Source organism: Amblyomma americanum, chromosome 4 (assembly GCF_052857255.1).
Source record: "Amblyomma americanum isolate KBUSLIRL-KWMA chromosome 4, ASM5285725v1, whole genome shotgun sequence".
Classification (NCBI taxonomy): domain Eukaryota; kingdom Metazoa; phylum Arthropoda; class Arachnida; order Ixodida; family Ixodidae; genus Amblyomma; species Amblyomma americanum.
In genome coordinates, this window is record NC_135500.1 from 170,189,490 (window position 1) to 170,213,536 (window position 24,047).

Consider the following 24,047-nt stretch of genomic DNA (forward strand, 5'->3'; position numbering starts at 1 on the left):
AGGACGTCTGCAAACATAGCATGCCGAAGAAGACATTTGGCGATGACAAAAACGATGACACACAAGAAAAGGTTCTGCTAAAAATTTGCTCGCGAATTAAATTTCATCGTGAAGCGCGATGTAGTTGCAAAAAAAAAAATAACGCCGGGAAAACTGAGTTATTAGCGCAATGCTACAATGAAGCTGTGAAACAGTAATTACTGCTGTGAATAAAATAGAAAACAAAAAAAAATCGGCAGAGACACTTAAGAGTGCTTACGTGTGAGAAGGCGTAAGCCCACCACATCACTTTGCTGTGAACGCAGTCGCCGCGCGCTGCGGTCTGATGTAACCGGATGCCACGCAGCTGGCAATTCTGCCTCTGCATGGCTCTACGCAGCCGCACTGACAGGAAGAAATCGGCTTGGGCAGGGCATGTAATGCGAAGGCAAGATAACCGCTGGCCCTTAAGGGTAACGGAGTGGATTCCAAGAGAAGGCAAGCGTAGCACGGGGCGGCAGAAGGTTAGGTGGGCGGATGAGATTAAGAAGTTTGCAGGCATAGGGTGGGCGCAGCTGACAATGGACAGGGTTAATTGGAGAGACATCCGAGAAGCTTTTGCCCTTCAGTGGGCGTAGTCAGGCTGATGATGATGATGACGACGATTTAACTTAAGCTCCTAGCCTATGCTAGGGTGTTGCGATGTGTAGCATCGAACAAAAAGTAACGCAGCAACTTTTGAACTTGTGAAACATTTTAGCGACCTCGCCAGAAATTTATTTAAGTGAAGAAAGGGCCTTGGGTTCCGGCACAGTGAGTGGCCATCAACCCCATGGCACCCCAGCAATGTATGTGAGTGTCCCATAGAATTTTACAAGAAGAGTTACGATTCTTGGCAGCGATTCTTGGTAATCTCTTTCTTGTAAGTAGGCTGCGGTATTTGATGCAAGTACTCCACTTTTTGCGCCTAAATATGCAAACGGTGCGCACAGTGTTTGCCGTTTTTTGAAAGTTGCGCTTTTTTTTTTAGAGGTGAAAGATGACTGTGAAAAGTGCAGTCGAACGAACTTGTTCAGGCGAGTGAAGGATGGGGACCTGGGCCTTACGCACCTTTCAGCACGGAAGCTGATAAACCGGTTTGTATTTATCGGTGATACAAGGGATCCATTTTTGTGTACACTGTGCGAAATGAGGCTAAGCCATGGTTTAGGTAATTATGTACTAGTTAGTGCAAACCCTGTGCAAAGGCTTATTTTCGGTTTCCTTAAAGAGGTTGTTGGCGGCGTTTCTTTGTCGGCTCGATTCTGAAAAGTTTATCTTTCTTCAGTGAAAACGAAACACTTTACAGAGATGTGTGCGATAGCAAATTTACCAGACCCTCTGTACAGAGCCTTGGACAGTAGAGGCCGGGGCCAGGATGTACTGATGCAAGTCAAGAGAATGCAGGTTTCACCGGGCACCAAGTACTTTTTCTTTCGGCTCCACACTGGAACGCTGCCAGTCAAAACATCCTTATACGAACGGAGTTTGTACATGTCATACATCCAAACTATGCATGGCAAGCTTTACATCACACGTTTTTGTTTTTAATATTGCCGGTATGAGGTGTACTTTTGGCACGTTCTCCAGAGAACAATCGACGAAGAGCTGCCGTTGGATTCATACAGTATTCATTTCTTGGAATGTCGACGGGCTTCCACTCGACCTTATTATGCTCACCGAGTTCCATTGTTTATGGCGGTCTCGCATGGCCAGTTTCTATAGTGATCCGTACACGAGGCCCACTGGCTGCATTTCCGAGAGATAGGAGAAGGAGTAGTATTAATAGTAGCAGCAGTAGTAATAATAGTAGTAGTAGTAGCAGCAGCAGCAGCCACCGCGACAGCAGTAGCACTAGTACTTTAGTAGCAGCAGTCACAGTATTCTTCTGCATATTCTTGTACTGTGTTCGCAGCTTTCTGCTGTCGGTGTTGTAGTTCTCCTTCGTTGCCCCCGTTCATCTATATTGTAGTGTCATCAACGTAAAAGGACGTGTCAGATGCCCTCTGTGGCGTGGAGTGTATCTGGGAGCCCCAGCATAGCTGAGTTAAATGGCAATGTGGATAATACTGAACCTTGTAAGGTTCCGCAGTCGCCCACGTTTATGGGATCTGCTTTGGTCTTCCCTACGCTTGGTCTTGCGCTTGACCAGGAAATGTTTAATATATTTGCACGTCATTTCACTGCAGTGCGTATTCCGTAGGTCGCTTACTATGGTCTTGTGCTTGACGTTGTCAAATGTAGCCTCGATTTCTAATTCTAGTATAGCTTTGGTTTGGTTGCTTCTCGTCATATCTCTTACTTTCTCTTTTGGCTGGTGGAGGATTACATGTGTTTATGGGTTTGCTCTGAAGCCAAACATTGAGTATAGCCTTTTACATATTATTTTCTCAAAAATTTTCTTCGAGCCCAATGTCAGCGAGATCGGTCTTAGGTTCGTTATGTTGATGCCTTTCCGTGGCGAAATTTGTTAGTCTCGTTAGTGGAGTCTCATCGAGCTTGGCCAACATCTTGAATGTGACTCCGCCTCCCCCCCCCCCCCCCCGGAACTCGCATGCCATCTCATTCCGACACTGCTGCTGCTGCCTCCCTGATGTTCATTTCCGGACTCTGCCCTCCATACTCTGGCTGTGCCGTGTTGTTCTCTCCGGTCTGAGTGTACTTGTGCGTTGGCGCCTCTATTAGTTCCCTTTCGCTTCCCTCATAACCGTGTAGGACTTTAGTAAGGTTTTTATCATTTCAGTTTTTTATTTGTCCAGAAAACATCCAAGAAAGGTCCCACGGCTAAACGCTGTTGGATCAGCTTGACGAGGCCGAGGAACCTTATCAATTGGCAGATGGCGCTGCAATTCACTCTAGGCACCACAGCAAAGCAGAAATAATAACATGGCAATTAACAGCAATAATCAAGCCACATAAAAAGAATTGCACGGAAACAGAAAGGCATACCAGTGCATATTCAAAAATAGGCAGTTGACAATCAAGAGTGTCATACTGCAAGTTATAAAGGAAGCTAAAAAGAAACATGTTAAAAAACAACAACATCACACAGTGGCTTAATTCTTACCTTTCCGAAAGTTGCCAATACGTAAAACTAAGGTCCACATCTGAACTGGCGGCTGTCCTATTAGGGGTTCCACAAAAATCCGTGCTGGGCCCGTTACTTTTCCTTATTTATCTCAATGATCTGTCATTTGAACCTCCTGTGCGCTGCCGTTTCTTTGCAGATGATTGTGTTGCCTACCTTAGTATCGGAACAGTTGACGATCAAGATGTTGAACGATTATCTTACGGCTGCCCTGACTGGTGTCGAAAATGGTACATGAGCTTGAATGCGTTTAAGCGCGCCCACATGACCATATCGCGCAAAGAAATCCACTTTCCTACAGGTACAAGACTAACAATAGCGAAATTATATCTGTTAGCCAATATAAATATTTAGGAATTATGCTCGAACAAAATTTAAGTTTACACGCTCACATTAAGAAGGTAGTCTCAGGTGCCACTCAAAGGCTCTGGACGCTGAGACGTAAATTAAAACACACCACGTCAAAGACAAAACTAGTTGCTTACACAGCCATCAAACGTCCACTACTTGAGCATGCCGACGTCGTCTGGGACCCGCATACTAGAACAAAAATCAACCATATTGAAGGAGTGCAAGATAAAGCTCTCCGATTTATCTTAATGCCTACGGTAGGCACGTTTCAGTGAGCAGTCTTCTTACGCTATCGGGCCTTCCACAGCTCGAGGAGCGTCGCAAAATGCACCGCCTAAAACTACTGTACATCACTAATAGCAACACCAGACTGGATTTTAATTATTACGTGCAGTATAATACTACAAAACTTACTCTAGCAAAACATACAAAAACACTTTCAATGTCTCAATGTAAAACAAATTCATATCGTTATTCTTTTTTTCTGAGGTCCATCTGCGTATGGAACGGACTGCCTCCCGGCGTTACCGAATCCGAATCAATTGAAACATTTTTGCTTGTTTTGCATCCCTGCTTGTGATAGTAGTGTATATAGTGTTTTCTTCTTATGTGAATCATCGCCGACGGTCCCTTATCTTCTCTGGCAGTTGCACAGCAGTTCTGTAAGCTATGCACAGGCCTCGCGTCTGATGTACCTTGTTGTATATTTTCTTCTGTTTATTTTTCTTTCATAACCCAATGTATACCACGTGCGTGCCTGTTTGCTAATGCACTGTACTCTGCCCATTCCTGCTTAGGTCGCTAAAAGGCGGCTGAAAGTGTTGTAAAATAAATAAATAATAAATAAGGCGGTATTTTTAAAATGTGTCTAAAATGTACAACAGGTAAGAATAAAATTGGGTAATCTATCTAGGACACAATTCACTTGAAATATACAAAAAGTAGTCACGGAAAGAAGATAGAACTCTATAAAAATATTTTAGTCTGTTCTGTATTTAAGAAAAGTGATCGAACATCATTCAGTGCTGGCTTTTCTGCCTTCTTTAATTTGTTTAAGATATATAGTAAATTATACTGCCGTGTCTGAAAGTTACAATTATTGCGGAAGCTTCTAATGAGCTAAGCTTGGGTACTTCGAGTAGGTGTGCGGACCTGATTTGATAATAAACATGCAATCTCCTAAAAAACCTTTGAATTTGTCAAAGTGAAAATAAAATGAGCGTAGTATTCGAAAATGACACCAGTATTGACATTTAATATTGTTGTATATTTTAATGTAGTTTGCGTTGATGAGTAATAATCTATGCCTGATAATTGTTTTCTGCAGGCACTATAGTTTGGCGATGTTTGCTTGCGTCGTAGTCACCCATACTAGGCTGCAGTAGTTTATGTGGGACAGAAAGAGTGCGTTGTATATTTGTAATTTAACTTCTGTACGTAGTCAGTCGCGATGCGAGTCAGCGCCCCTGTTACAGCTGATAATTTGTTGCAAATGTTGGTGACATGCTACTCAGAAAATATTACACCAAGAATTTTGCGCTGTTTACAAACGGGGTACCCTGATAAGCGTAACGCAGCGGCTCACGTCTGCTCCCCCTTGATTTTGTTGGGGTCGATGAGGCACCTGAGGAGACTCCATGTTTTTGTTAAATTTAATTTACTGTTTAATGGATCCCATACCAGATGGCAGTTGGCCTTGGCTAGCGCCATGCATATTTTTCTGCCGTTTGGCGAGTTCTGCGGATCGTCTATTTAGCTTCCTGCTGAGCCGCTGCTTACACCTCTTCGTTAGGTTCCTTCTGGCCACCCATAGGCGTAGCAAGTACGGGTCGATTAATGGAATTTCGTCAGTTGTCTTTGGGCGGTTCGTATGTTGCCTGATTTCGGAGAGGAGCTATTGAACTCCCGCTTCGTAGTCCGTGATTTCCGCCTCTCTCTGCTTCTGTTTTCCTTGATTTTGTTCAAGTCCGTAAGCCTGGCGTCCCCTCTTGCTCTTTTGCTTTTGCTGCATTCTATCCGAATTTTGAGGATCCAGTGATCGCTGCCCAGAATTTCTCCGCTGTTCTCCCATTCCGCCCTCCAGGCATTCTTCACGAGTGAGATGTCTGGACATGGCTTTCTGCTGATGCTATTTCCTAGCCTCGTTGTCTTGCTTGGATCTGTCAGTACGGTGATGGCTTGACTAGTTAGTTGGTTGGCTAATCGCTTTCTCTTTGGGGCTTCGAAGTTGTAGCCCCACATCTGGCTTGCCGTATTGAAATCTTCTACTACAATTAGTAGAGGCTTCCCCGCATTGTTTAGTGCTTTCCTGAAGATGTCGAGCGGCGCACGACGCCGTAAATGAAGGCATAATTTCAAGCGATCGAGTTTATTATCCTGCGACTTTCAGCGAGGCCGCTGTGTCCACTGGCGATGGGTTTTGTAGGCCTCTTGCCCACCACCTGCTTCGCATCCGGTTTTCTCAAACCACGTGTTAGAAATTCGCGAAATGATGAGGCAGGGTTTAGTAATGCAGCGAGCATTGTTACAAATTTTTCATCTGCACACCTGCCCTTTGCGTGGTAATGAGGGAGTACGTGTACAGATAACAAGTCTGATATAGTTTTGTCAAGCCACTATCTCAAACCCTCCGAGGCTCACACTTGTTGCGAGACACGGATTACGAACGTGCGTAGCGGCGATATCACGAAATCCGGAGTATACGATAATTCGGGGAACGTTGACGAAGCGTTACCCTTGAGCACTCGAGCTACAAATGCGAGTCGGTTCGAACGACCAAAATGTTCTCATGGCAGATCGCCCCCCTCGACCAAGTTCATTCGTTTCTATCGGCCATACAGCAAGCCACCGCGCTGTTTCAGTGCGACCAAATAGATCGATGCCGCTAACGTGTAAACAAAGAAAATCGACGTGGTAGCTCCTGGCTGCACTGCACTTGTCCCTCTTGTCATCATCATCATCAGCCTGACTACGCTCACTGCAGGGCAAAAGCCTCTCTCATGTCTCTCCAATTAACCCTGTCCTTCGGCAGCTGCGGCCGCCATATCCACGCAAACGTTTTAATCTCATCCGCCCACCTAACTTTCCGCCGCCCCTTGCTACGCTTTCCTTCTCTTGAAATCCATTCCGTTACCCTTAAGGACCAGCGGTTATCTTGCCTTCGCATGATATGCCCTGCCCAGGCCGATTTCCCCCTATTGATTTCGACTAAGACATCATTAACCCGCGTTTTTTCCGCCCGCTTGCGGTCTTTTAACGTTAAACCTATCATTTGTCTTTCCATAGCGCGTTGCGTTCTCCTTAACTTGAGATGAACCCTTTTCGTTAGCCTCCACGTTACTGCCCCATTGGTGAGTACTAGATACAGCTGTTGTATGCTTTTCTGTTGAGAGATATTGGTAAACTGCTATTCATGATCTGAGAGAACTGCCTTATGAGCTCCACCCCATCCTTGAAAATTGAAAATTGGATTTTGGGGAAAGGAAATGGCGCACTATCTGTCTCACATATCGGCGGACACCTGAACAGCGCCGTAAGGGAAGGGATAATGGAGAGACTGAGAGAAGAAAGGAAGAAAGAGGTGCCGTAGTGGAGGGCTCCGGAATAAATTAGACCACCTGGGGATATTTAGCGTGCACTGACATCGCACAGCACAGCACTGACATCGCACCCGCCGCGGTGGCTCAGTGGTGAGGGCGCTCGGCTACTGATCCGGAGTTCCCGGGTTCGAGCCGGACCACGGTGGCCGCGTTTCGATGGAGGCGAAACGCTAAGGTGCCACCCCATTCTTAATATTCTAGTTATTTCCCTTTATGATCCGGATCAGCGGGTCCTTGCTGTGTGCCGAACCAGCAGCATTGGCATAGGCTTTCACACGGTCAGTGTTGTGGTTACTATGATGGGTACAGGCAATCATCCACTGTGGGTTCGAGCTTCGCGCAAGCCGAACGCTCCAACCAGCCATTACCGTACGTATACAGTGGAGCACCGCTGCGGCGCATGCAACCTGGGCAAGAAGGAGAACGGCAGAGCGGCTCGCAGCAAGGAAACACGCTTGTAAGTCCAAGTGGCACTCGTCCTGTACCCTGTCTCGTGCGTGTGTTTTTCGTGCAACTTTACCATGTCACAAATCCACAAAGGAGACGTTTATTCATGCCGTCCCGAATTCTCCAAGTATACCTGCATGTTCTCATAACCCGGTCAATGAATGCTAAACTTATTGTGATGGCCACGCAGTTTGATGAACCGTTTCAAACACAGCACTTACTCGGGCTTTCACATTTGCCCCGTATTTCGTTCTACACATTTCACTCCCTCCTTTATCCCTTCCCTTACGGCGCGGTTCAGGTGTCCAACGATATATGAGACAGATACTGCGCCATTTCCTTTCCCCCAAAACCAATTATTATTATTATTTCACCGCACCAATCCATACTTGACTGAGGTCGGCATTTTTAACGCCTTATGGTAAACGATGCAAGCTGAACACTTCACCGCGGCAGAGCTCTCGACGCACGTCGCGCGCTTCGCACACAGCACTTCACGTGCGCCTGTGTGTGCGCGCGCCTTCAGCGCCTGTGTCTGTCCGCTCCTTTAGTCCCGTCTTTTTGCACTGTACTTTTTTCCGCGAAATGTACTGACTAGCCCAGATTAATACCCTTTTTTGCAGCACTTCACAACCCATCAGCTTTTTTTCCTCTGGCGTTGATGCATTCGCTGCAATCCAGTGGTGCCCGGATGACTTCTTGTACTTCCAGAAGGATGACACAGACATGTTTAAGCAGTCAGAGAAGTTCAGTCAGAGAGATTACAAAGCACGCTTGTTATGCACGGCACAAAGGAACTTCGTAGCGTTTTGACATCTCGGCGGAAGATGGCGCCTGATGGCTGGGTTTGACAATGAATACCCGTCAGCCAGTCCCAGTGCGAGGGTATCGTATTCTGTTCTATATGGAGGCTAATGCTGTGGTAGTACTAAGAAAAAATAGTTTTAAAAAGGTGTCCTGGCGCGTGCCAGTAGGTATAATGGGCTGAATCCAATACAAAGTCTAAAAATAACGAATAAAAATTTAAAAAAAAAACAATTATGCATAGCAGAAAAGACAAGAGAAATAAAAGAGACATTATTTGTACCGTCAGAGACGAACAAATTGAATCCGCTGTTAAGGAAAGTTATTGCATGATAATGGTAAATAATGTTTTTTGTTTTTTTTTTCTGCTGGGATGTTTTAGCTAGTGAAAATTAGGAGATATAATAAGCATAATGAGAAGCTCGGAGTTCGGTACATTCGATGCTGGTGGGCAGATGAGAAAGAACTTATATGAAAACTGGAGCCCTGGAGACCTAATGGAGCGATCCACGGTCCTCTACCGCGATTCACTTCCGCAGGTCGCCGACTGACGATGTACCTCCGCGAAAAGGCGCCGCTTGCTCATTAAGCGTTTGTGACAGGTACAAGCGGACACCTGCCACTGCGCAGGTCACGTTGGCTTCGCGCGTAAACCCATCACGGCAACGCGACACATATGTGATGTCCTGCTCACCATTAGGGAAATTAGCGCATCCATTATGAGACTTGTCTTTGCATGCCGACTTTTTGTAGTGCACCAAAGCGATACACATAAAAAGTTAAATACCTGGGACTTCCGCTTTACTGTTTAGGGATATGCATACACAACAATTCTGGAGAAAACCACTTTTGAACAGGAAAAAAGTTCATGAGCGCATTTTTTTCATATATTGTACGCTTTAACTATAACAATTAATATATCAGCAGATCTCCCATCGGCAGGCTTGCATTTTTTTCTATTGACGTTTTTTCTATCGTCAAAAGCTTTCCCCATCGGCTTTCTAAGCCAGTCTTCATTGCTCGATGCGAGCAATGGAAACAATATAAAAGAAAGATTTTCGTACATATTGGAACAATGTACCATTAGCTGCAATGTTATGTACCAGCATCTAGAAGTTTCCCAATTTTCAAAATTTTTGTCCACGTATGTTGGACATGGAAAATAATAGCTTCCCCAGTGTTGGACAAAATTAAAAAAAAAAGTGGAAAATGACCCTTACTAGAGGCTCTCTATGTAATAGAGTGGGCCTATTGTTATGACATTGGCTTCAACAGCTTCGACCGGGCTGGCGTGACATTGAAGGTGGCTAGCATGTGCACGGCGCTTCCCTGCTGCGACGTGACAGTAAGTCGACGCCTTTGGTACGAGGGCCGACTTTGATGGGGATTTCCTCGCTTCATTCTTGTTGTATAGTCGACTCTACCGCGAAACCCCCTTTTAAGCACCGCACATATGTCATCTCACAACTCCTGCCTTTCCTGTCTTTTCACACAAAAAAAAACGCTGGCCAAGCCAGCTCGTGATTGGAAAAAACAAGACCGTCGTAGACTTCAAAACCCCAAATTTCGCAGAACCCTTCCAGGGTCGTATTCTATGAGCACAGCAAATTTAAATATTAAATAAAAAACGTAAAGGAGCGACCAACTGTATGGATCAATACGGATCCATACTGACTAGCCCAGCTCACCTTTCTTCAGTAATACTGAAAGCTCCGGCTTACTCCATCTGATCTCCTGCTAGAATTATTAATGTTTTCTGCCTCTCTGTACCAGTTATGCAATCATTAAAATTTCTCTCCCTCTTTCACCTCAGTAAAACACTGGTTATGGTTTATGGACTTAATATGTCCTATCTATGTCCATTCAATGTTTTTAACTTCGCCGGGAAGATCGCAAACTCGCATTTTTTCTTAAATTTACGCCTAATTCTTTGCTTTTATCAAATGCGCAGATTTCATTTAACTACGCGGTCCCATTTGCTCTTTGATCTCTCCTTAACGGTGCACCTACTGCTCTGTTTTCTGTCGCTCGCTTGCAATTACCATAGCTTCATTTTTAACTTTTTTTATGCTCTATGTTTTGGCCACAGAGGCGACTCTACGCTTCGTTTCGTTGCAGGCTGCTAATCAATCTGTTATTTCCGCCTGTTATCCTGCCATTTACCAGGATGTTATTTACAAACATAGCAGAAAATGCGTGGGTTTTAGAGGAAAAGCACGACTAAAAGCGAATAGTGTTATATTTGTATTATAGAAAATTAAGTACCGCCGCCCACAAACTTAACACGAATGCTTGAGCACGGGTATTAGACTCGCATTAGCGCCGCGGAACGCTCGCCCCTGGCTCCGAAACCATGCCAAGGTGGCTGCAGGGCACCAGCTATCGTCAGCCGCCACAAACACACGAGCAGCATGGCTTCGGAATAAGCGGTTAAAGCTCCGCGGTGGTAATCTCAGCACAAGCCATGCGCACGAGCATTCATGTTCGGTTTGACTGATCATGTAATAAGGCTGGAAGGTTACGTTGGCAGCCGCAGTTATGCCTATAAGTGTATGCAACCTTTCTGCATTATGCTATTTCCAGACATCTTTAGTTCATATACGTTAAGCGCCAATCGTTCAGGCCATTTTTGGGCGCTAGCCATAGCACTCATCAGCGAAATTAGTGCATAAGTTGTCAGGCGTCTGCACTTCGTGAATGGCTCGGGCCCACAACTTCGGCTTTCATGACAGCCTAGCACAAATCACCAAGGCACATGCGGAAGTTTTCTGTGGTTCTACGTGTGATTGTAATACTCCTGCTGCAAATTTTGCGTCGCTGGGACACTTCATTGGGACAGAGTGCAGAATGCGTCAGCGCCCACTTTCGGTTTTTAGACACATTTTATAAGAAGGTCGTCCTCCGGTATGACAGGAGTCAGCGTTGTCTTTAGCATCGTAGTCTGTTCCAAATGAAAACCTCTGAGCTAGCTTGTTAGCCAATGAGGATGCGATCCTTGGCGGCCAGAGCCAAAAGCGACGTGTTAGTGAGGGAGCAGGCGTTCTCCAGAGGATGAGAGCAGAGGGAATAAATAAGCCCGTCGGGGTGTCCGATACGCTGCCGAGTGCGTGCAACCTTGAAAAAGGGGAAGGTCGGGGTGGAACACAACCATCGAAAACAGGAAGAAATTTAGTCAGGAGACTGTAATATCCACAAGGTGGCACTGGGCTCAAGCGCACCGCGGTTACATCGCTCTTAAAGGTCGTTATCTGGAGAGGACAGCAGGAATGGCTGCCAGTGGCTTCATGCTGATGGCGCATTAGAAACATCTTCGCTTCGCGCCGTCATCCCCGAACCAACGACAACAGGAAGCGCTGACCAAGGCAGCACAGATGACGCAAAATATGTCCGGTAACATTAAGCAGTTCTTCTGACACTATTTATCTATTGTGAGGTAACCACTAACAGCCATAGGCGTTTTACAGTGGCGCTATCAGAGCAGTGAAAGAGAAAAGAATAACGAAAAAACCAAAAGAGCAATGAAATCGATGGACAACATGACTATGACACTGGATGATAGAAAGAGTTTACAAGAGTCCCAGTGAACACAGCGTGTTTCGCGTGAAGAAGTTAACAACCTTACGAAATATATCTGGACCACATGGTGCCATGGCTTTACACGTACAGTCTGCGTCACCCTTATGTAGAGCGCTCGAGAAATGTGCACAGCGGAATATACGCTCAAATTAGCAGCCATGGTTTTCGGACAAAGTACTCCTGCCCACCTCTCTTGCACGTCTGTATAGCTCTACTTCCACGCAAACATCGCCTCTAAACTCTAAAACCTGCGACATGGTGTCGATTTTTGCGGAGGGAAGTACGCCGCCCGAGCGCTCTACACAAGGATGACGGAGACTGTGCACATCATTCGCACAATGCGGCTAAGTTTGAGCCATGGCACGTCAAACACATGACATTGTCGCACGGACCGTCCAGGAACCAGATGCTTGATCAAATATGCATGGTGGATGCAGACAATGTGTCCATGTAAACACTTGAGAAGAAAGGCAAGGTCCCGCGACTGCCGTCTAGTCTCTAAGTCGGTTAGTATCAGAGCGCGCAGGGCAGCACTGTAATTGCCTCGGGGAGATTGTAAGCACACCGCACGACTCACGGCATTCCTCAAAAGCCGTTTCTGCACTTTTTTCGAGTTTTGCGAAGATGTGCGGCAGATAAAATTCTATACAATGGAAACATACTCAAGTCTCGGAAGGACAAGGTTCCAGAAGAAGACAATATGACATTGAGCGCCACGTAGGACCCTGTATACACGAGCCATCATACACGCGCAGACTTCTGCCTTTTATCTCCAGAATGTGAGGCGAAAAACGCAACTTAGCATCCATGTATATACCAAAGTCGCAAACAACAGACACCTTTGTAATGAGCTGATTATTGAAAGCTTAATAAAAATCAATGGGGTAGCTCTTGCGCGGAAACAACATCGTAGTCTTATTCGCATTCAAATTCAACCTGTTCGACAAACACCACCTGTGCACAGAGCTCACATCTTCCTGGATTAAGCTGCAGTCATAAGGGGAGCGGATTATGTAAAATATTTTAAGGTCGTCAGCATACGAGACATCTGGGAGTGAGCCACAACTTCGTAAAGGTCAATGGTGAAAAGATTTACTAGCAGAGGCCCCAAGTTGGGTCCCTGGGGAGCCGCAGTTATCCCATAAATGGACAGGTACTTTTGTCCGCCGTAGCTCAAGTTCTTGCCCCTGTAAACCTTGAGTAGCGCAATAACAATGTCGAAGAAGTTCAAGTGGCTTTGTCTACTCTCTAGACAACTAGCAAACGATCCGCAATAGGACTTATATAGACCATATTTTCACACTTTATCAAGAAGGATGCAGTGGTAGACTGCATTAAAGGCCTTGCTGCTGTCAAAATAAACATCATCAACCTGCTAACGATTGAAGACTGCAGGAGCAACACAATAACAAAACTGGCAAGATTAGTTGCAGTAGAACGACCTGTTCGAAAACTATGCTGATAGTCATGTCGGTGATTTTTGACAACAAATGACAGTAATGAATAAATGACTATCTCAAGCACCTTAGCAAAGGAAGACAGAAGGAAGATAATCCTATATTTGTCGGAAGCACTGCGCGCTCCGGCCTTAAAAACTGGTACTGCGAGAGCATGAATCCAAGCGGCGGGAAGCGCTGACGAGCAAAGAGAAGACCTAAATATTTCCGGTGCCAGCACGTCACAAATATCCTTAACGATAAAAGGAGCAATGCCATCAGCGCCACGGAATGTTTTCGATGGTAGATGATGGATAGCATCAGTAACATCTGACTAGCTCTGGGGCGCATTGCAGCGTACGCGCCGTGCGAATACAGAAGATAACTAAGATACAAACATCCCGCAAATATCTGAAGCGTCAGTAACATAGCCAGCGTTCTAAATCAATGTTCCAGCAAAGTGCCAGAAATCCTGCAGTGTCACGTGAGGCTCCTCTTGACAGAATAAAAAATAAGCATCTTTGTCCCGTCTTAGTAGCCTTTTATTTTTGGCTTTGCAGGCCTTGAACTAAGCTATTATCTCGTTGTTGGTATTCTTATTTAGACGCATACGTAATTGAAGCTTCCTGCACATAGAACGTCTCTGTTCAAAACAATATTTGAACACTCTGTGTTTCTTTCGGGGAAATAAAATAATCCATCGCCTCCTTGACGAAGTTTATCAATCGGGCGATTGCTACGTCGATTGGGCAGTCTGTTACAGTGATACTGTGAGCATTGCTGCGCATATAGTCACTAAGTCCTCAGAAAGTTCCTGGTCATAATCGAGGTGAGGATCTGAGAATTTTTCAAGCATGGGCCTGGGGAGAAAAAAATAACCATAAAAAGTAATATACCCAACATCAGTTGTCACACGAGGATCACAAACAGGCGGTACTGTGTGGCTACTTGCGACGCTATTGCCGGGAGGCCGGTCCTGATTAAGGCGGTGCCGTCGCTTCGCCTGAACCAGTGACATGTGGCAAAGAAAAAAACAAAAATGCCATCGAATCGCAATAGAATCTGAAGAATAATTTCTCTGCGTTATTAACACTGTTACATGTTATTTAGATGAACTAGAAAAGATAAGCAGATAGACCTAACAAAGCTACGCAATGCAGGAATTACAATACCATCATAAAAGTGTCGTTCATGACACGTCACGGCACGTTCCGCAAAGCCCGAATAAATCTACAGACATTTCGTCACGGTACAAATGGAATAACTTCATGCGAAAAATTACTGAATACATTATGTAACAAAGGGATAGAAATGGCAAAATACTAATAGAACCAGGTAAACCGGCTTTACATCGGGAGGGAATGTCAAGGCCCCTATCAGCAAGCTTTAACCAAAAGTAATTGGAAAAAATAACACTGCCACTGCGACCATATAGTAACCTCGCGTGAACACGCCAGAGGGCAGAAAAACATTCATTTGTACACACTCACGCAATTCAATGGCCTGAAACGTGTAGAGGAATCAGCGGACGCGCATGCTGCGTCCGCTGGTCACAACACCGCACGACTGGGCGGCGAGGCAGAGCTGCAATAAAGATTTTCCCGAAAACAGGCTTCCCGTACTATTTTGATCGCGATAGTACATCGGTACACAGGTTACAGTTTTCAGCGGTCACTGAAAATTCCGCTATTTTCCCTCTTCGCTCGACCAAAGAGGGGAGGGGAACCACTCGCGAGCTAATTTATGATGGGTGACGCACGTTAGCGGATGCCAGGTCAATGGCTTCCTACGTTGCCATTACTGTGCTGAAATTATCCTTGTTGCTTAGGGAAAGCTAGCGAGCTGCGCCGAGAGAACATTGCAAGCGCCAGAGACGGCGATTTTTCATACGGCCCGATTTAAAGGGAGTATTGGGTGGAGGGTGGGGCGCCGGTCGCTGGTAGATTGACCCCTAAACGATGAAAGTTCAAGAAACGCATTGTGCAAAGGGCGCCACCCAATCTGAGAAGCGCTCATAAATCCCCCCCCCCTCCCCCGGAATGTAACAAAAGGTGTTTGCGCAACTGTGCTTTGAGTTGGGAAAATTTTGGTATGGTTTCGCTACCCAGCAACCTCTAGAGTTCTCCCTTATCGCTTTGGAGCATTTGCATCATGTTTTTTTTTTTTTCAGTGGTGTTCTCACGCAGCTTTTGTAATTCAGCAAGATGTTTTTCTTCTAGGTCCTTCTCATGGGCTACGAAATCAGCAAGCTGCTTGATATCCTTCCTCCTGACGTCATTCCGCAAGAAGCCGGAAGAAAGTTCAAGAGCTACGACTACGATGCGCTAGAAAAAGACTTGTTAAGCCGGATCTTCAGACAACTGAGCCAACACGGCTACGGAAAAGGAAACACGCGCACATAGCGGACGCCAGCGCGGCTGCCTTCTCCCTCATCGCTGTAACCATGCTCACAATATTTGTAGTTACCGTCGGTAAGTAACAAAAATTGCAAATGTTGCCACTAACGGGACAACACGAATTATTCTAGTGAAGAGCTGGCTCCGTTCTCCGGGAACACGTCTCGTCGTTTACGGGCCGTTTGTGCTTAGAAGAAGGCGGAGACAGCGACGCTCCATCATCAGCAACCGCCACCGTCGACAGGACAGACGCGGCACTCCGCCCACATTTGCTTCAGACGTTTGCGGGCGTAAGCGGCTTTCACCCGAGGCTTTTTCAGAATCACTCGCAAAGTCGCATAAAAACAAGCGGCAGCTAACGTGTTCCATTCTGTGCTGCTTCGTGGAAAAAAAAAATGAATTTTTTTTTAAAAAGGTGTGTGCGTGACATATACAGCAGCAAGTTCTGAGCATGATGCTTTCAGGTACCGCGAGGCTGGGACAGTTGAATGTCGGTCGTGCATTTATTCTGAATGAACTGGTTTAAAACAAGAACAAAAATTTTCTCCTGGCTATCTTCCTTCGAACTTCTAGTGTAGTAATTTTATGCTGAAGCATTAGTGCTGGTGGGCAAGCGGTGGCTACAGATCTACTAAAAATGAACCGCAGTGCGCGACTTTGTACAATTTGTAGCACGGTAGTGATTGCCTTTAAAACAGCACGGACTCCAAACGACTGGCGCATCATCAAGCTCCGGCTACGCCAGAACTTTATACGCCAGCAGTCTAACGTTAAATGGTGTCGCTTTGAATTTCTGGCCCAATAATGCCAGTTTCCGTAGAGCCTACGCACAAGTTTTTCTCATGTGGTTACACCATGGAAGTATGCTAAAGATTGTAACCCCTAAATGTTTTGCTCAGAAACTTTGTACATTGACACCATGATTTGATATGAAAATGAAAGAGGACGTTTTTATTCGTAACTTGGAGTAGGACTATATTTTTTCTGCGTCAAATTTTAGACCAGGGCTTTCGCCATTAAGATTTTTGTCATACTGGTGTTCAAAGATCACTTCAACATTGGGTCTCCCAATTGCCGAAAAATCACGCAGTCATCAGCGATTAACAACATATGGACTGATTTATCGATGCGAGTCGTTATATCATTCTTTTTAATTAAAAACTGAATGTTACGAACCACGCTTCCTAGTGGAACGCCTGATGAAACAAACGCCTTTGCAGGACTCGACGGATGCTCAACAAACTGACTATGATTTTTTAGGAAATTTATCAGCATGAATAAAATTTTTGGAAGACCAATATGAGGTAGTTCAGTCAATATGTTTCAATGAGGAATCCGACTGAGTAGTCTGCTAAATTTCAGAAAGAAGATATTGGTTTTAACCGACAAATTTAGAAATAAAAGTATTCCGTGAACTGTCGCGAGAAGCTGTGTAGTCGGGGGCAGAACTTTGCGAAAGCCATAAGCTATAGATTCAAGAAAATCAGTGTTAAAATGCATGCTGACATATTTAAGCAATTTGCAGCCCCTGCATGTCAGCAAGATGGAGCGACAGTTTTCAGCCAGTTATTGATCGGCTTTCTTATATGCCGCTACAACTCGAGGCCTGTACATAAGTAAATTTTCCACTGCCGGTCTCAGGAGAATATATTTGCATGGCGGCATATTGGCATTTGCTATAGATGAGCAGTCAATTTTGTGTCCTCTTTAAGAAGCCGTCCCCATTCCTAAGAAAGCCGATATTAGGTGAGGGTTGAGTGGTTTCATGTGTAATCTACACAGAAAAGTGCAGAAACATTTGGTCCGCCACAAAGGAAGCTAGACGAGAGTAGTTTTATTTGGGCTTTTCCTAGAACTCATAAAACAGAAAGCGATCGACTGCATGGTTAGCCATATCTTTATTTATTGAGGACAGGGCGCAAAACCAACAGGAGTATAGGGATTTGCCCGAAGGCTTAGGGCACCAAGGATAGTCGCGCAGACACAGAAATAGAGGGGACGCTGATAACAGGAACAACACAGCTCTATAGCCACTCGAACATTAGCGCAGCGTCTAAGTAGTCACAAGTTACGTCTCAGCATTTAGGACAGCTCAGCTTAACGGCTCGGGGAATGTTCACCCCCCTTCCCCATTCTCACCGAAGCTAATGGCACGCGACGCCTCTAAATACTGTGCTGATGAAAAATATTTACGCCGCCAGTTCATGCACACGTGACGAGGAATTGGCGGCCTGAGTGCCGACATACGATAACAGTGCAAAAAGCAGCCTCGAAAGAAAATTTTTGACTTTCCGAACTGTCGGACGTCGGTGCTGCGAAGTCGCTCGCTGAATCACCCGTAGTCCCCGCATCATCATCATCATCATCATCATCATCAGCCTAAGCCCACACCAAGATTGCTTCAATAAAAATGTTTTCTCACCCTCTCTCTCTCTCTCTCTCTCTCTGTATGGCTGTTGCTGTCCCAGCTGTGTTGAAATTGCACATACCAACGGAGGAGGATTGGCCAGGGTATGGCGCAGACCCAAGCAAAGGATTTAATCTCTGCTATCTATTTTAAGTCGAATAACCACTGGACAGATGGCTAAGGAATCTGATAAAATTTGTAATAATATTGAGACTGGAAAGTGTTAAGAACTAGAACTGAGAAATAAAAAGACTGAATATTAAAGGATTTTAAGGTAAACCCTTTACGGTGCTTTGTATATACTTTTGCTCAAAGCGACCTCACTGCTTTTCTCAGAGTGTGCTGCAGCTATAAATGATTGCTTTGTTTCGTGTGAACTTAGCATCCTTCATGTCGCAAATAAGGTTTTTTTTACCATTTAGCGAACACAGTAAATATTATTTCGTGGGACAGTAAGTGAGGTACCATGTCATCCGTCATTTTCATGCAGACAGATTTTTCCACTAGTACAACATCAATTTTTTTTTGTATAATTTCAAGCACAATGTGGTTCTTCGAACAGATTCCACGATTCTTGGGGTGTTTGCCTGACAATTCCTAAGATTTAGATGTTGCTTTTTCTACCTATTATGAAACTTTGTACGAAGTTTTGCACATGCCAGTAAAAAATTCACTGCTGGCATTTCGCGCTGAAGACTAACAGCGCGGCTCATTCTTCTGTGTTCAATTTCAGTAATAAAATAAAATAAAATGTCATACGCAACAACTGAAACAAACCGAGTAGTACGGTGTGGGTCTGGGCGAGATGGTAATCCATGCTTGACACGAAGCACGCAGAAAAAAACACGGACAAACGAAGACGACACAGAAGCACTTTCGCGCCAACCGCTATACACTGTCTCCCGTACGTAAATTGAAGGCGGATATCTCGGGGATATTCGCCACGTGCTTACAAGGAACGAGTCGGGGAGAAAAGTCAATGAAAATTATTTACCTAAGTAAGTTTCGTTTTGATGATGACATTGCCTTGCTAAATAACTCAAGGGATGAATTGCAAAACATGACCTAGTACCTATGGACAGAGAAAGCTGAACGATGGGTCTAAAAATTATTTATGGAGAAATTTTAAGTAATATCCTACAGTGCCAGAAGTACACAACAGTTTACGATAGGAAGAGAGGCATTGGAAGTAGTAAGGAAATACGTCTACTTCGAGAAGGTACGTGACCGCTGACCCGGTCAATGAAGGTGAAATAACTAAGAGAATAAGAATGGGGCGAAGTGCATTTCCTAGGCACTCTGGGGTCATGAATGGAAGTTTACAAATAGTCCTCAAGAGGAAAGAATATAACAGCTAGTTGTATCCTGCCGGTACTCACCTATTGGGCAGGAACGTGGAGGCCAATGAAAAGGCTTGAACTATAGGACAGCGCATTCAGCGATGGGCAGAAAAACATGTGTGTAACGTTAAGGAGTGGGTCAGGGAACAAACGCGGGTTCATGGTTTCCTAGTCGGAGTCAAGAAGAACTGGGCATGGCCAGGGCTTGTAATGCAAAAGCAAAACAGACGATGGTCCTTAAGAGCAACGGAATGGATTCCAAGAGAAGGCAAGCGTAGCAGGGAGCGGAAGAAGGTTAGGTTGGCGGATGAGATTAAGAATAGCGTGGCTTTTTGGGCTTGTTGGTACATAGTTCCAATACACTGTGTAGCGCAGCAAAGACGAGGACACAAGAGACGCTCGTGGTGTTCGTCTCTCGTCTCTTGTGTCCTCGTCTTTGCTGCGCTACACAGTGTATTGGAGATTAAGAAGTTTGCGGAGAATAGGGTGGCCGCAACTGGCACAGGACCGAGTTAATTTTAGGGACGTGGGAGAGGTCTTTGTCCTGAAGTGGCCTGATGATGATGATCTGGAAACACGGACACGCTACGAAGATTTTGCGAAACTAAATTGCCTAGGAATATCACTTTTATAACTTCACAATGCCCACACTCAATCTGACTGCGGTCAGTAACAAGTTTAAAATTGATTTTTTTATTGAAATACAGAAGCAGTGCACACTATCTCACTTTTGTCCGCCTGGCCGCATAAAGTTGTGTTCGAAAAAGACTTTCGGGTGCCCCTCACCGCCTGCGGTTAAAAATTTTGAAAATCTATTTTTGGATGCCCTGCACAACTGTAAATGCATGACGGCCAAGATTATAGCGTTAGTACACCACATGACCCACCGGTGACCCGCGCCGCAGTGAACTTGTTAACGTTTCCCGGGCAGTAATAAAAAGTAGACGTTGCTATTTATATTTGTTCCAATTTGTCAAGAATTCGACGCTCTGAATGAATTTATTGAATCGCTCTGCAGTGAAAGGCGATTAAAAACGCTTTTGTTGCGGCGTTTTTTTCCACGTGCAAGTCGGTTCTGCAGCTTGCCATTACATGTTCCGTACGAGCATCTTTTAGGGACGCATAGGTGCTGTCTGCCAAATATTCGTAAAGTCTTTAGAGCCTGCCTGTACACCCACAGCTGGAAAAAGTATAGCTCGACGTATGGTGAACACCTTGCTTAGCGCGGTCACATGGTCAGGATTGATTGCACTGAGGTCATTGAGTTGCGTGTACACAGCACATGTGCGAGCACAGCCACTGAGCGTGTCGTGCTGTACATCGGATACTCATTCATGCGGATCGTGCTCCCCCTTCGATCGACCTGCGAGCTACTGAGTACATGTATATAATGAAAAAAGCAAACCTCACGTGAGCCTGCAGCGCATCACAAACCCAAATGCTGCTCTATGATGCGAGCGCTGCAAAAACGCATACACAAAACCGAGCAACAATTAGTTTGCCTGCCCGCTCCTAACGGCGCCGAACAGGAAACGCTGCCGTTCAAGGCCATCGAGGCGATCTCGCAATCCATGAGAAGCTTGAAACAGGGGTTTTTCTTCGAAGTCTGTTTCGCATCGCCGGCTGCGTCGGTCGAAGGATATTCTTTCGTATGACAACGCAGGAGCTGTGAGCTGAGGTGGCAATAGTTGCAGCACTGCTTCTTCTCTGGAGACCTCCTCAGTAAAGACGTCGACAAAACGAGTGAGAACTAAATCTGTCCTTTAATCAGGCACGTCAGTACCGTTTTTCTTCTCATTGGTTTTGTCAAACAGAGCCACCCTGGCAACAGGGCGTCTGGTGTTTATTGCCTGACTCTACCATTTCTTGTCCTGCTTTAAGCGTTGTAATCAGTTGCGTGTTCTATAGGATTTAATGTTGAGAAGACAAGTTTGGTAAATGTGCAATTGCTTGCAACTGTTGGGCACTTCACTGCCTTCTGGTCAAGAAAGAAGTCAAATGAGTGAAATGTACTCTAAAAGCAGAATTTTAGAAAAGTGAGTGCTGCTTAGGCACGCGAGACTGGATTACGCCGTACTACTAGGAATTTTGGTGAGCATATATGTACTTATTACCTGATAACTACGCTACCTTTGTCTCCTCACGCGGAGGTGTTCATGTGTTGTCGTCTATGTAGTGTCGTCTTCTTGGCGTCTCTTGTTGCAACAGGGGTCATTGAAAATTCAGTCGTAGTTTTTATAAAACATTGAACAGGGTGTACTGCATTTCTCATTTACGGACTGGCGGTTTTTGAAGAAAGCAAATGGCGCAGTAACTGTCTCGCTGCTCAGTGGACACCTCAACCGCGCCATGAGGGATGAGAAAAAGGTGGGAATTAAAGAAGACAGAGATGAAGAGATGCCGTAGTGGAGGGCTCCAGAATAATTTCGGCCACCTGGGGACCTTTAACGTGCACTGACATCGCACAGCACACGAGGTCTTTTGCGTTTCGCCTCCATGGAAACGCGGCCGCCCCAGTCGGGATAGAACCCTGGTACTGCGCACTAAAAACTGAGCCACCACGGCGGGTCGAGTCAGCTTCGAGTCACAGCTAATCAGCACGTACTTAACTCTTCCCCGCTTTTCTCCTCAGCAGCGTTTCTCAGTTATCGCAGCATATAAAGCCTTGTTTGCTACGAAACAGGTACAAAAAGAATAAAAAATGACTCGCAGCATAGCTTATTGCATATATATGGGCGACAGAGTTTATATACAATTTGCGGTGTTTCAGCTTTAGCACTAAGAGTTATTATCCAGTGTTGTATTTAGAAAAACGCTGCGGCAAACGACTGGGATGGTTTGAGCGTATGTTTGTGAGATATACGAGAGGAAGTGGAGTGCAGCAGCATTAATTTAAGATTTTTTTTAAACCTGCACGAATTATTGCCGTCTTCTGAAATACGGTGCAGCGGCAAGAGGAAAGAGGAACGGGACGCTCGGACTGCGCATCCGGAACTATAACTCGCATGCGTTCCGGATGCAGCACTGCAGTAAAAAGGGCGACGCTTTTGTTATGGGTGTTTATCAATAATAATACATTTTTTAACCATGGTCTGTGAGAGAGAACTGAAGCAGGAATGCAACGTGCATCGGTATGGTGCAGTGTATCTATTTATCACACCCCTTGCAGATTTCGCGTGAAGGTTGAGATGACGTAATCTGCATGAAAAAAAAATAACGTTTCACAACACACGAACTGCGCGTGTGCAAGGATTCCCGGCACGCACATTGCCACATGCCCGTACGCGACCGAAAAGAACAGGAAAATCCGCGAAAGCTTGAAAGCATGCATGCAATACTCAGGCAGCAGATAGAGTCATTCAAAGGCAAACCGGATCTTCAGTCGTTAATGCAGTCAAGACTTTCGTGAAGTGATTTCTTTCTAATGATTCCCTTATTTTTTTTTTCCTTCCTTGCTCGATGTGCGCAACCGCACTCATGTCAGTCAAACTAAGTTCACTCATGTTTGCGGCAGAAAAAACGGCATGCAAACAGCACTTTTTTTTCCCTTCTTGCCAAACATTTCATGCTTATAGTGCAGGCAGAGCCCACTTTTAATGGCCGCAGATATAACGAACGCTCGCTTATTATGAACAATGACCGTGCTGCTGTTAGTCTCTATAAGTTCATGAGTCATACGTCTCAGATACAACGAACAGGTCTGGCCGCATCACTCGGTTGTAGCGAATGATGAAAAGCCATGTACTCGCCCCCGCAGTTAAAAACTCGCGCTTCCAGTGAGTGCAGGGACCGAACAGCGTCTCTCAGCCCCCTTGACTCCGGCCCGGAACGAAAGTGGCGACTAAAACGGTTAATAAAGAATAGAGCATTGAAACCGTAGATAACAACCGGCCAAGCGCACACCGAACGCCTATAAAGTCGATTATTGCGTGCCAGTATCTCGGCTGAGCAGAGCTGCGCACAGTCTGGGATACCGAACGGTGGTGATTTGACGCTCAAATGGCCTATTGGCCCCACCAGTCACGTGGTATACACCGCCTACTCAATCGGCTCTGCAAATTTTATGCTGCTACCGCGAGCATGGAAAGCACAAACAGCAGACAGTGCAGCCGGTATACGCTCTGCGCATGCTGCGTTGCGCTATACCTTCGTCACTGTAAGGGCACAGGAACGACATATGACGCTATGGATAGCACACACGCGTTCAGGCGCATGTGAATTGCCAGCAACGCGTCTTTATTGCACAGCTGGTCGGATGTCGCTTGGGATAACTTCGTTAGTACGGACATCAGCAGCACAGGGTCCCGCTCTGGCGAATCCATTCTTCGCGAACTTACGTGCGCTCCCGGACCGCCAGTAATGATTAGAGGGTCCTACCTGCAACCAGCTGCCGTGAACCTTTCAACCGCGGTCAGTTATATCGCATTCCTAAAGCATATTGTTTGCACCAAGGGTCTCGGAAAAAGTATGACCGCGGGGGAGACTTGAAAAAGTGTCGCGATCGGGTTTGCTCTGAGGAAGTAACATAACGCACTGCTTAATGCGATAGGAAGGCCGCGAAGGCGGAAACGGTCCGGCGGCGTCG

General features: G+C 45.5%; 1 protein-coding gene across 1 annotated transcript in view; it reads left to right on the plus strand.

Moving 5' to 3' along the window:
• The first annotated feature begins 15,547 nt into the window (after positions 1–15,547).
• The window catches only part of LOC144130442 (alpha-tocopherol transfer protein-like), a 25,081-nt gene continuing 16,581 nt past the window's right edge, over positions 15,548–24,047 (plus strand). The window contains exon 1 of the mRNA XM_077664360.1: positions 15,548–15,790. The gene's annotated coding sequence lies outside the window, so the exon portion shown is untranslated. The remainder of the gene's footprint in view (positions 15,791–24,047) is intronic.